Source organism: Asparagus officinalis, chromosome 3 (genome assembly GCF_001876935.1).
Source record: "Asparagus officinalis chromosome 3, Aspof.V1, whole genome shotgun sequence".
Taxonomy (NCBI): domain Eukaryota; kingdom Viridiplantae; phylum Streptophyta; class Magnoliopsida; order Asparagales; family Asparagaceae; genus Asparagus; species Asparagus officinalis.
This window is the reverse complement of record NC_033796.1, coordinates 78,465,562-78,477,136: the sequence shown is the minus strand read 5'-3', so window position 1 is coordinate 78,477,136 and position 11,575 is coordinate 78,465,562.

The following is an 11,575-nucleotide window of genomic DNA, read 5'->3' as shown; positions in this document are numbered from 1 at the left end:
TTCTCATCCTCGCTCGTATCGGGCTTTGGACGATTCTTAAGAGGAATAACGGGGCCACCCCCAGCGTTGTCGTCTTTAGTGGGACCACCCCCAGCGTTTTGGTCAACGGGAGGGTCATCAGCATTGCGACGTTGGTCATCAGCATTGAGACGTGCATCCACATCTGAATCGCTTAGTCTCCTTCAATCCTTGATAGGGTTGCAAATAGCTCTTTGTTGCCCGTCATATGATGTGAGTAACCACTATCAAGGTACCACATCTCTCTACGTTGTTGTCGTGATATTCCCTACAAGAGATGAAGGTGTAGTAACTTTAGGTACCCAAATCTTGGGTCTTTGGTGGTTAGTAAGCTTGGTACCTTTGGGTACCCATGTCATACCATAAAAATCATGATTATCTTTGATCCTATAATGAGTAGAAATATGACCACGTTTCATGCAATATGTGCACACAAAATTTCTCTTGTGTGTAGGAGCATAAAATCTATGAAATCTATTTCTACCATGGTGATGATGATTAGCATAAGCATGAGTGGGTCTAATCCTACCACTCTCAATTTCTAGTCTTTCAATCTTGGATCTTAATTGTTTGTTTTCAAAATCAAGATCCTCTAAAAATTCGTCTTTTAATGCAAGAGAGGTTTGTAGTTATTCTAGTTGGGCATCACAAGAAGCATGCTACTTTTTAAAGGAAGAAAATTCTTGAGTGGGTCTAATCCTACCACTCTTAATTTCTAGTCTTTTAATCTTGGATCTTAATTGTTTATTTTCAAAATCAAGATCCCCTAGCAATTCATCTTTTAATGCAAGAGAGGTTTGTAGTTGTTCTAGTTTGGCATCATAAGAAGCATGCAACTTTTTAAAGGAAGAGAATTCTTTTGACATCCTTTTAAACTCAACGTTCAATTCTTCAAAAATCGTAGCTAGATCACATTGCATATAAAAGGATTCACTTTCAATATTGGAAACTACCTACTTTTCATAGGCCATGAAGAAAATGTTGGGATCATGAAGAGCAAGTTTAGCTCCTTCTTCATTGCTATCCGAATCACTTGGTTCGGATTCTTCCCATCCGACATACATGGCTTTCTTCTTCTTGTACTTCATGTATTTCTCCTTGAGCTTGGGGGAATCATTGGTGATATGACCCGGATCATTACATTCAAAATATTTTCCTACACGTGAAAAAAATTTGTTGTTAGATCGGGGATTAAACTTCTTGTTTATTTTAATGAGTCTAGAAATTCTTCTAGAGAAGTGAGACACTTCTCTAGAAAAATCAACTTCACTCTCCGACGATGATGATGAGGAGTTGTCACTAGCTCCTTTGAGAGCTATGGTCTCCATCTTTGGTGATAGCTCCTCAACTTCCCGTGGGGGCACTTCCTCTTTCTCCTTTCCCTTGAGCTTTTTCTCATGAACCTTAAGCTTGCCAATGAGGCCATCGAGAGCTAGAGTGGTGAGATCATGAGCTTCCTCTATGGCCGTAGCTTTGGGTTCCCAAATTGGAGTCAATGAACAAAGGATCTTGTAGTTCGTCTCTTGGATAGTTAACTTCTTTGTCAAGACCATGCAATTCATTGATTATGTTAGTGAAGCGAGAAAACATAGCATCAATGGATTCATTAGGAAGCATCTTAAATAACTCATATTCATGCATAAGCCTACTAATTTTGGATTTCTTAACTTGATGGGTTCCTTCATGTGTAATACATAATTTTACCTATATTTTGTATGCGGTTGCACACGTGGAAACCCTATTATACTCATTGGGGGAAAGACCGTAAATTAAGGCGTTCATGGCCTTTGCATTGAGATTGGCTAGGTGCCTTTCTCCATCGGTCATGTTCCCGACTTTGGGCTTTTCTACATATTTTTTCTCTATGAGTTCGAGAATGTCAAGATTAATGCAACGAAGGTAAATCCTCATCCTAGCCTTCCAATAGGAAAAATTACTACCGGTGAAAAGTGGTGATCTAGTGGTGGATTGTCCCTTTAACTTATGCACATTCATTGAAGCCTCCATAAGATCTTTTCTCTAAGGTGGTTAGACCAAAACCTAATATAGAGACCAAGCTCTGATACCAATTGTTAGACCCTAGAAGGGAGTGATTAGGGTCTTAAGGCTATAATTGTGCAATAAAAATAAGGCAAGTAATACACCACAATAATAAACAACAAATGTAAAGGAGATAGAGTGAGAAATCATTATCCAAGTGACACGTGATGTATTAACGAGGTTCGGCCCACTAACCTACGTTCCCGCTCCCCACTCTCGAGGAGAATCCACTACATAACCCGGTTTGGAAGCCGGAACTTCTTCTACACAATAATCTCCACAAGATCTCACAACTACACAGTTGATCACCACAAGATCACACTCTCTCATAGTTGATCTTCACAAGATCAAGTTCTCAACAGTAGTAATAGTGTAAAAACTCTCTTTTTACAATGTCCCTATGGTAAGAAGAAAGATTACACTGAAGCTGAGATGTTAACACAGAAAAGCACAGAAAAACAGGTTTGAAATTTTTGGCTCTCAGTAAAAGAAAATCTCTGGTTTTTTAATGGCTTGGGACAACTGAAGAAGAAGGGGTATAGGGGGTTTAAATAGAAGAAAACACAACTTTTTAAACCCATACCCTAATCCCCTAAATCCAGGAAAAATCGACACTAAAATCTGTACCCAAAAAGACCGTTTGAATAAGCGACGGTCGACCGTACAATTCTCACGGTCGACCGCGAGCTAGCTTAGAAACTTAGAAAATTTCCAGAGACTTCTACGGTCGACCGTGGCGGTCGATCGTGAGAATTTTCGAGCTCACGATCGACCGTGGCGGTCGACCGCTAAAGTTTCTGCTGCCCACTCAGAAAAGAACTCAGGCGCGGTCGACCGCAAACAGATACATACGAAAAAAACTGATTTTGACTCTCTTAAAAATTTTGTAAAATATTTAATTGACTTCCAAAAATTATGAAACTTTGTAAAATATTTTTAACACTAAAAACAAATTGTTTGGAAAATGAATTTTGTGAATACGTACTCATACTTGTAAAAAATAATATTTTATGAAAACGCTCAAAACTATAAGTATGAAAGCGTGTGTAATATCCCAATAGCTTCAAATGAAATCTAAACTACTTACCTACATTCTAGCACTAGAGAGAAAATAAAAACTAGCTAATATCCTCACATAGAATATAATTTTTTAAGTCTTGATATAGCTTGAGTTTGATGAAGCTTCTTATTACATTTGGTGTTCTTGAATAAACGTTGCTTCATCACTATGCCTCATCCTTCTTTGGATATCATCATTGTAGCGCATATTCCATCCAATCCTCTATACATGGCACTAACATGCTTGATATATATTAACTACATTTCAACAAGCAATTAGTACCGATAATAGTGGTTGTAAAACATCATCAAAATAAGAGGACTAATAAATCATACTTCTCCACAGGCTCGATCTAAGCTCTCTTGCAAATATTGCAAGAAGGAAGGACATCTCATTGAGATATGCTTCAAGCTTCATCCTGAGTTACGTTCCTCAGGTACTGATCATGGTCGGATACCGTCTCAGTCTCAACCCTCTCGTACACCAGGATTGCTGGTCAATACTATACCTTCTACTACTTCAGACTCTACTATTCAAGCTATTGAAAGTCTTCACCGTCAACTTGATGCTTTTATACCTTCTACTACTTCAGACTCTACTATTCAAGCTATTGAAAGTCTTCACCGTCAACTTGATGCTTTTCAACATATCACCTCTACATCCATCTACTATTCAAGCTATTGAAAGTCTTCACCGTCAACTTGATGCTTTTCAACATATCACCTCTACATCCACCGCACAATTCTCTGGTTTGCATTTTGCTGGTTCTTAAGCTAATCCTTCGGTCTCTGGTATGAATGATCTCTGGATTTTTAACTCTGGCTGTTCCTTTCATATGACTTGCAATGCCTCACTTTTATCCTCTGTCTTTACTTCATCATCTCTTTCCCCTATCTACACAGCTGCTAGACAACCATTGTCCATTACTCGGTATGGCTCTATTACCCCCCACAAAATGATCCATCTGGTTGTCTAATACTTGGTCCCGTCTATGTGGCTCCTCAACTGTGCTTGAATTTAATTTCTATTAGCTCTTTATGCATGGCGGGCCTGTTTGTCTCATTTTCTTCTGATACTTGTATTATGCAGGATCCACAGACAGGCAATACGGTTGGGGCGGGTCGTAGGAGGCACAAGCTGTATTTTTTAGAATATCTTTACCTTCCAGAGTCCATACGTCCACGTTCTCTTGTTGCTTCTGTTCGTTCGTCAAAACCCTCTACCTCGCTTCCTGCCAATTTATGGCATAGACGACTTGGTCATGTATCTAATAAAAGGCTGGAGAGTCTTATTCAATTTGGAGTACTTGGTCTTGTATCATCTAGTTCTAGTATTGAGTCATGTACTGGTTGCAAATTAGCTAAATTCATTGCTTTACCATTTAAAATGAGTACAGCTGTATCCACTTCCTTATTTGATTTAGTACATTCTGATATTTAGGGGCCAGCTCATTTGCCTTCTTCATCTGACTACTTATATTATGTTAGTTTTATCGATGATTTCTCTCGTTTTACATGGGTTTACCTACTTAAGAATCGCTATGACGTACTTACTGCTTATCATGCCTTCACTGCTATGATTTTTACTCAATGGCAATCTCATATTAAAGTTTTTCATTCTGATAATGCCAAAGCGTACCTATCCTCTACTATACGCTCTATCATGTCCTCTCATGGGATTGTCTTTCATCAGTCATGTCCCTACACTCATGAGCAAAATGGTGTTGCTGAACGCAAATATCGTCATATCCTCGATACTGCTCGATCAATGCTCATTTCTTACTTTGTTCCTGATCATTTCTGGGCTGAGGCCATTCTCACCACGACTCATGCCATTAATATCACTCCATCTAGCTCTCTTTCCGGTGCTACTCCTTATAGTCGTGTTTATACTCATCCTCCCCGTTATGATCTAGTTCGTTTTTTTGGTTGTCGATGTTTTGTTCTTCTGCCATCTCACGAACGTGATAAATTATCTCCCAGAGCTGTTTCTTGTGTTTATTCAGGAATTAGTTTAGAACATCTAGGTTATCATTGTTATGATCCTGCAACTTATCAAGTTCATATATCTCGTCATGTTCAGTTCGAAGAAGATTCTTCATATTATTCTTCTTCTGATGATTTAAATTTCCTCCACTCTACTGATCATGCTTCCCCGTCAACTGCATCACCCACTTCTTCACCTTAGTTTTCCTTTCGATATCTCCCTGACATCTCTCCCTCTCCTTCTATTGACTCTTCCTCATCCGAGTCTTCTCTTACACCATCTAATCCCTATCCCGTGGACATAACTATCACTCCAGAAAATATTATTGATCTCCACGCACCTGCGCTAGCATCTCCCCCGCCTGAGGTTCCTCTTGCTCTTAGTCGAGGTAAACGCCCACATGTCATGTCTGCTCGGTATGCTTCGGTTACTTCCTATTCACCTATCTTTCATAACTATTGAGCCAAAGTCCTTTCAAGAGGCAGTTCAAATTTTAGAGTGACGACAGGCTATGACTGAGGAGTTTCAAGCCTTTCAGTAAACTCATACCTGGGATGTTGTTCCCTGTCCTCCTGGGATCTCTCTTGTTAGCAGTAAATGAGTTTATAAGGTCAAGATTCATCCTGGTGGCACCATTGAACGTTGAAAAGCTCGTTTAGTGGCTCGATGTTTTACTCAGTAACAAGGTATTGATTATGAGGAGACCTTTGCTCCTGTTGCTCAGATGTCCACTGTTCGTACTCTTCTTACGGTTGCTGCTGCCCATTGTTGGCCCTTATATCAGATGGATGTCAAAAATACTTTTCTTCATAGCTCTTTATCAGAGAGTGTATATATGCAACCGCCTCCAGGAAATATTCCTCCGGGACATGTATGTCTCCTTCACCGTGCTATTTATGGTCTCAAGCAGGCACCCCGTGCTTGGTTTAAGTGTTTTCGCGATGTCGTGCTCAAAATGGGCTTTATGGAAAGTCATCAAGATGCTTGTCTGTTTGTTTGCACTACATCGCGTAACAGAGTTTTATTACTCATCTATGTAGATGATATGATCATTACCAGTGATGATGTGGTAGGTATACAATACGCAAAATCTCAGTTGCGACAACAGTTCCATATGAAGGATCATGGATCTCTTCGATATTTTCTTGGTCTAGAAATTTCTCAAGGCCCACGGGGTGTACTACTGTCTCAACAGAAGTATCTCTTGGATATTCTAATTCAAGATGAGCTAACTAACGATGCAACTGTTGATATTCCACTCTAGCAGAATGTCAAACTTTGCTCTACCGATGGTGAGCCTCTATCTGATCCTACCCGATATCGACATCTTGTTGGCTAGTTGGTCTATCTGTGCATCTCTCGACCATATATCTCTCATGCTGTTGGCATTGTCAGTCAATTTGTTAGTGCCCCCACGTTCTGTATAGTATGCTGTCTTATTACGGATTCTTCGGTACCTCCGGGATACTAGCACTCGCTCTCTTTTATTTTCTACTACATCTAAGTTAGAGCTTTGTGCATATTCTGATGCTGATTGGGCTGGTGATCCCACTACCAGAAAGTTTACCACAGGTTATTGTATATTTCTTGGTGATTCCCTTATTTCCTGGCAAAATAAGAAACAAGATGTTATTGCTCTTTCCAGTACCGGGGCAGAGTATCGTGCAATGTCCACAATAGCTAAAGAGATTATTCACCTTCGTTGTCTTCTCAGTGATTTTGGTATTTCTGTTACGACTCCTACTCCTCTATACTGTGATAATAAGAGTGTCATCCAGATTGCTAATAATCCAGTATTTCATGAAAGGACCAAACATATTAGGATCGACGCTCATTTTGTCCGTCACCAAGTTATCAAGGATAAGACAATTCTACTTCCTCATGTCTCATCCGCTGACGAGCTTACAAATTTCTTCACAAATGTCTTACCTGTTCATCGGTTCTAGTTTCTTGTACACCAACTCACTTTGTTTGATCCAACATGAGTTTGAAGGGGGTTGTTGATAATAGTGTATTGTAGTGGGTTTTAGTCTTACATTGCTTGTGAGAACACATATCACCCTCCTCTGCTTGTATAAATATATATGCACACTCGATATTCAACTCAAGAGAATTTACCTAAAATTCTCTTTCTCTTACTTTAACAGTTGGGAAGATGAAAGAAGAGCTAAAGAAGGGTTGAGAAGAAGTTCATCAGGAAAGAGGGTTTAGAGGTCGAAAAGCTTTATGTTATTGTTGTTTGTTTCTGTTGATCTTTGTTGGCCATGTAAAGGACGCTTCCTATGTTTATTCGTACAATGTCTCAAGACTGATGTGTACTGAGGAGTTGTTGTTGTGTTCATGTATATTATCCAGCTGTTGGGGATTCGAAACAATCAATCGAACCCTTGCCCTTCCGGACCTTGTGTTGAAAGTAGAAAAGTAGGAATAAACCACAAATAAAGATCTAACCTTGTAAAAACAGTAAAAGAGACGAACACACAAATTTAACGAGGTTCGGCAACGTGCCTACGTCCTCGGGAGCCACACCACACAATCTTTCTATTAATTGAAGAGGAAAATACAAGCTCTCAAACAAGGGGTAAATCTCTCTGAGATTCTCTCTCACTTTGCAGTCAAAAAGCTCTCTTTTTGATGTAGTACAAACCCTAGAAACGTTTGGGTATTTATAACAAACCCCAGCAAAACAGGATTCCTAGATAAAATAGGAAACAGCGAATCTGCGTCACGGTCGACCGCTTTACCAAGGTCGGTCGACCGGTCAGAACGACGAAATCCTACAGGGTCTTGTGCACGATATCGGTCGACCGCAGCGACCACGCCGGTCGACCGGCCAGAGCGAAAACTTCTTCTCAGTCTCCTGCAGTGCACGCGGTCGACCGGCTCTGCCACTGCGGTCGACCGCACAGTCTTCTGACTGTTTTCTTCGTCTTTTCGATCACAGTCTTCTGATTGTTTTCTTCGTCTTTTCGATTGTAGCTTTGGGTCTACACACTTAGACTAACAATCTCCCACTTGGAGACCAAAGCGTCATCAACGAGCTCACCCGAACTCTCCCCTTCTTCGCATGTATCTTTTCCCCCGAAAAATTCTTTCTTCAATCAACATCCCGACGATCGCGCCGATCCTCGTAGTGTGGCTCCGCCTTCGTCTTCTACTCGTGAAGGCCAACTGAAGTTGCGCACAACTCCAGTTTCTCAATGGTGACTGCCTTCGTCAACATGTCCGCCGGATTTTGACTCCCCAAAATCTTCATTAAGTGCAACTTTCCGTCCTCGATCAGCGAGCGTATAAAATGGTATTTAACGTCGATGTGCTTCGTTCTGGCATGATATACTGGATTCTTGGCAAGATGTATAGCGCTCTGGCTATCACAATAAAGAACTCCACTCCCTTGCTTCAGATCCAACTCTTCCAAGCACCCGTTCAACCAGATCATCTCCTTGCTTGCTTCAGTCACCGCGACATACTCAGCCTCGGTTGTAGACAAAGTCACAATCTTCTGCAGACGTGAGACCCAGCTCACTGCTGTCGACGCTAAGGTATAAACATACCCCGTGGTACTTCGCCTCGTATCATGATCACCGGCGAAATCCGCATCCACGTATCCCTGCAGCACCAACTCCTTCCTCCTGAAACATAGTGGCTTGTTCGTTGTTCCCCTCAAGTACCGCATTATCCACTTTACGGCCTCCCAATGCTGCTTTCCTGGATTGCTTGCAAATCTGCTCACAACTCCCACTGCATGGGCGATGTCCGGCCTCGTGCAAACCATCGCGTACATGAGACTCCCAATGGCCGAAGAATATGGCACCCTGCTCATATGCTCTCTATCTGCATCTGTCTTAGGCGATTGCTCCTCAGATAACTTGAACTGACTTCCAAGGGGTGTGCTAACAACTTTAGCATTCTGCATGTTGAACCTCTGAAGTACCTTCTCAATGTATTCAGCTTGGCTCAAACTCAATGTCCCTTCAGCTTCATCCCTACTGATTCGCATCCCTAGAATCTGCTTCGCTGCACCCAGATCCTTCATTGCAAATTCCTTTGCTAGCTGCCTCTTCAAACTGTTTATCTCTTCTAAACACGGTCCTGCTACCAACATGTCATCAACATATAATAACAAAATAATGAAGCTGGACTCGAACCTTTTGAAATAACAGCAATGATCCGAATTGCATCTTCTGTAGCCATTGTTCTGCATGAAGTTATCAAACTTCTTATACCACTGTCTCGGAGCCTGTTTCAAACCATATAAGCTCTTCTTGAGCTTGCACACCATCTCTTCCTTTCCTTCTTCAATGAAGCCAACAGGCTGCTTCATGTAGATTTCTTCATCCAAGTCACCATGAAGAAAGGCAGTCTTCACATCTAACTGCTCAAGGAAGAGGTCTTCTGCAGCTACCAAACTCAACACCACTCTGATGGTTGTGAGTTTCACAACAGGGGAAAATATCTCCGTGTAGTCCACTCCTTCCCGCTGTTGAAACCCTTTCACTACTAATCTGGCCTTGAATCTCTTGCTTCCATCACTCTCCTGCTTGACCCGGTAGACCCATTTATTGTGCAAGGCTTTCTTCTGTGCAGGTAGCTGGGCTAACTCCCATGTCTCATTAGTGAGTAGAGAATCCATCTCCTCCTGCATCGCATGCTCCCACTGCTGAGATTCACTCACTTGCACTGCCTCTTCATAACACTCCGGCTCTCCGCTATCTGTTAAGAGTAGATAATCAAGTGACGAGAGGTATTTGGGATTTGGTTTGGGTACCCTAGATGACCTCCTAGGCTCCACGCCCTGGGTAGTAGCTTCTGCACCTGTAGTCTCCTCCGTTCTACGGTCAGAACTGACATCGTCGCCCCCATCTGGAAGTTCCTCCAAATCCATGTACTCGGATCCACCTGTATCCGTAGTGCTGCTCCCACTGCTTTGGCTATCCTTGGCATTGTCCCTGTCCTTGTACATCACCTCCTCATTGAATATCACATCCCGGCTCCTGATGATCTTCCTGTTCTTCTCATCCCAAAGGCGATACCCGAACTCATCAATGCCGTATCCAATGAATGTGCACTTCTGTGACTTAGCTTCTAGCTTGTCCCTGACATGGTCACTGATATGAACATAAGCCACGCAACCAAATACCCGCAAGTGTGAGAGATTTATCTTCTTTCCACTCCAAACCTCCTCTGGAATCCCAAAATCTAATGGAACTGATGGCCCGTGATTAATAAGGTATGCTGCCGTATGCACCGCATCCGCCCAAAATGTCTTAGGCAGACCTGCATGTAATCGCATGCTCCGCGCACGCTCTGTCAAGGTCCTGTTCATCCTCTCTGCAATGCCGTTCTGCTGCGGCGTCCCTGGAGTAGTCCTCTCTAAGCGAATCCCATTCGTAGCACAGAACCTCTTGAACTCCTCCAGCTCGTATTCTCCACCATTATCTGATCTCAAGCACTTCACCTTCAGATCTGTCTCGTTCTCGACCATGGCCTTCCACTTCTTGAAGATCTCGAACACCTCTGACTTGTGCTTCATGAAGTAAACCCACACCTTCCTCGAGTGATCGTCGATAAAGGTGACGTAGTATCTCGAACCGCCAAAAGAAGACTGATAATCATATTTTATTACAATTTTATACCCTCATTATCTATTTTACATGAATAAATATACCATTAATAATTATTGTTAGATTAGTTTGCACATAATTGAATGAAAATATAAATAAATATTATTAAATGTAAAAACCCCTCAAAAATCTCTCTTCTCTATTTTGTAGTATTTATGAATCAACTCTAGCTTCTGAGCCTTAGGTGGCCTTCCACCCTTCTGGAAACTAACCCTCTTCTGCTTCCCAAAGATGCAGTCTTCACAAACCCCGACTTCCACGGTGTCGATCCCGGTTAGCTTTCCTTGTGAATGTAGAATTTTCATCCCTTTCTCGCTCATGTGCCCCAGCCTATTGTGCCACAGATCTGTACTCTCCTTGCCAGCTGCAATTGCGAGGGTGTCACTCGCATGTGAAGTGAGGTAGAGAGTTCCTGTTTTATTGCCTCGGGCAACAATCATCGTACCGTTGGAGATTCTCCACGAATCCCCGGTGAATGTCGAAACGTAGCCTTCTGCTCCAAGCTGTCCCACCGAAACAAGATTCCTCTTCAGCTTCGGCACGTGTCTCACGTTCTTCAAGTTCCACTTAGAGCCCTTTATCTGTATCTGAACGTCGCCATTTCCAACAATATTGCAAGGTTCATTATCCCCCAAGTATACTTTACCAAAGTCCCCTGCTACATAGTTCTGAAGTAGTTTCCTATTAGCAGTGGCGTGGAAAGAAGCTCCTGAGTCGATGACCCAAGAATCAGAATCGCTATCCATAGCAAGGATCAAGGCATCCTGCACGATATGAGCCTCCTGCTCACCCGCATCCTTCTTTGGTGCTTTACAGACCAAAGACATATGGCCCTCCTGGCCGTAGT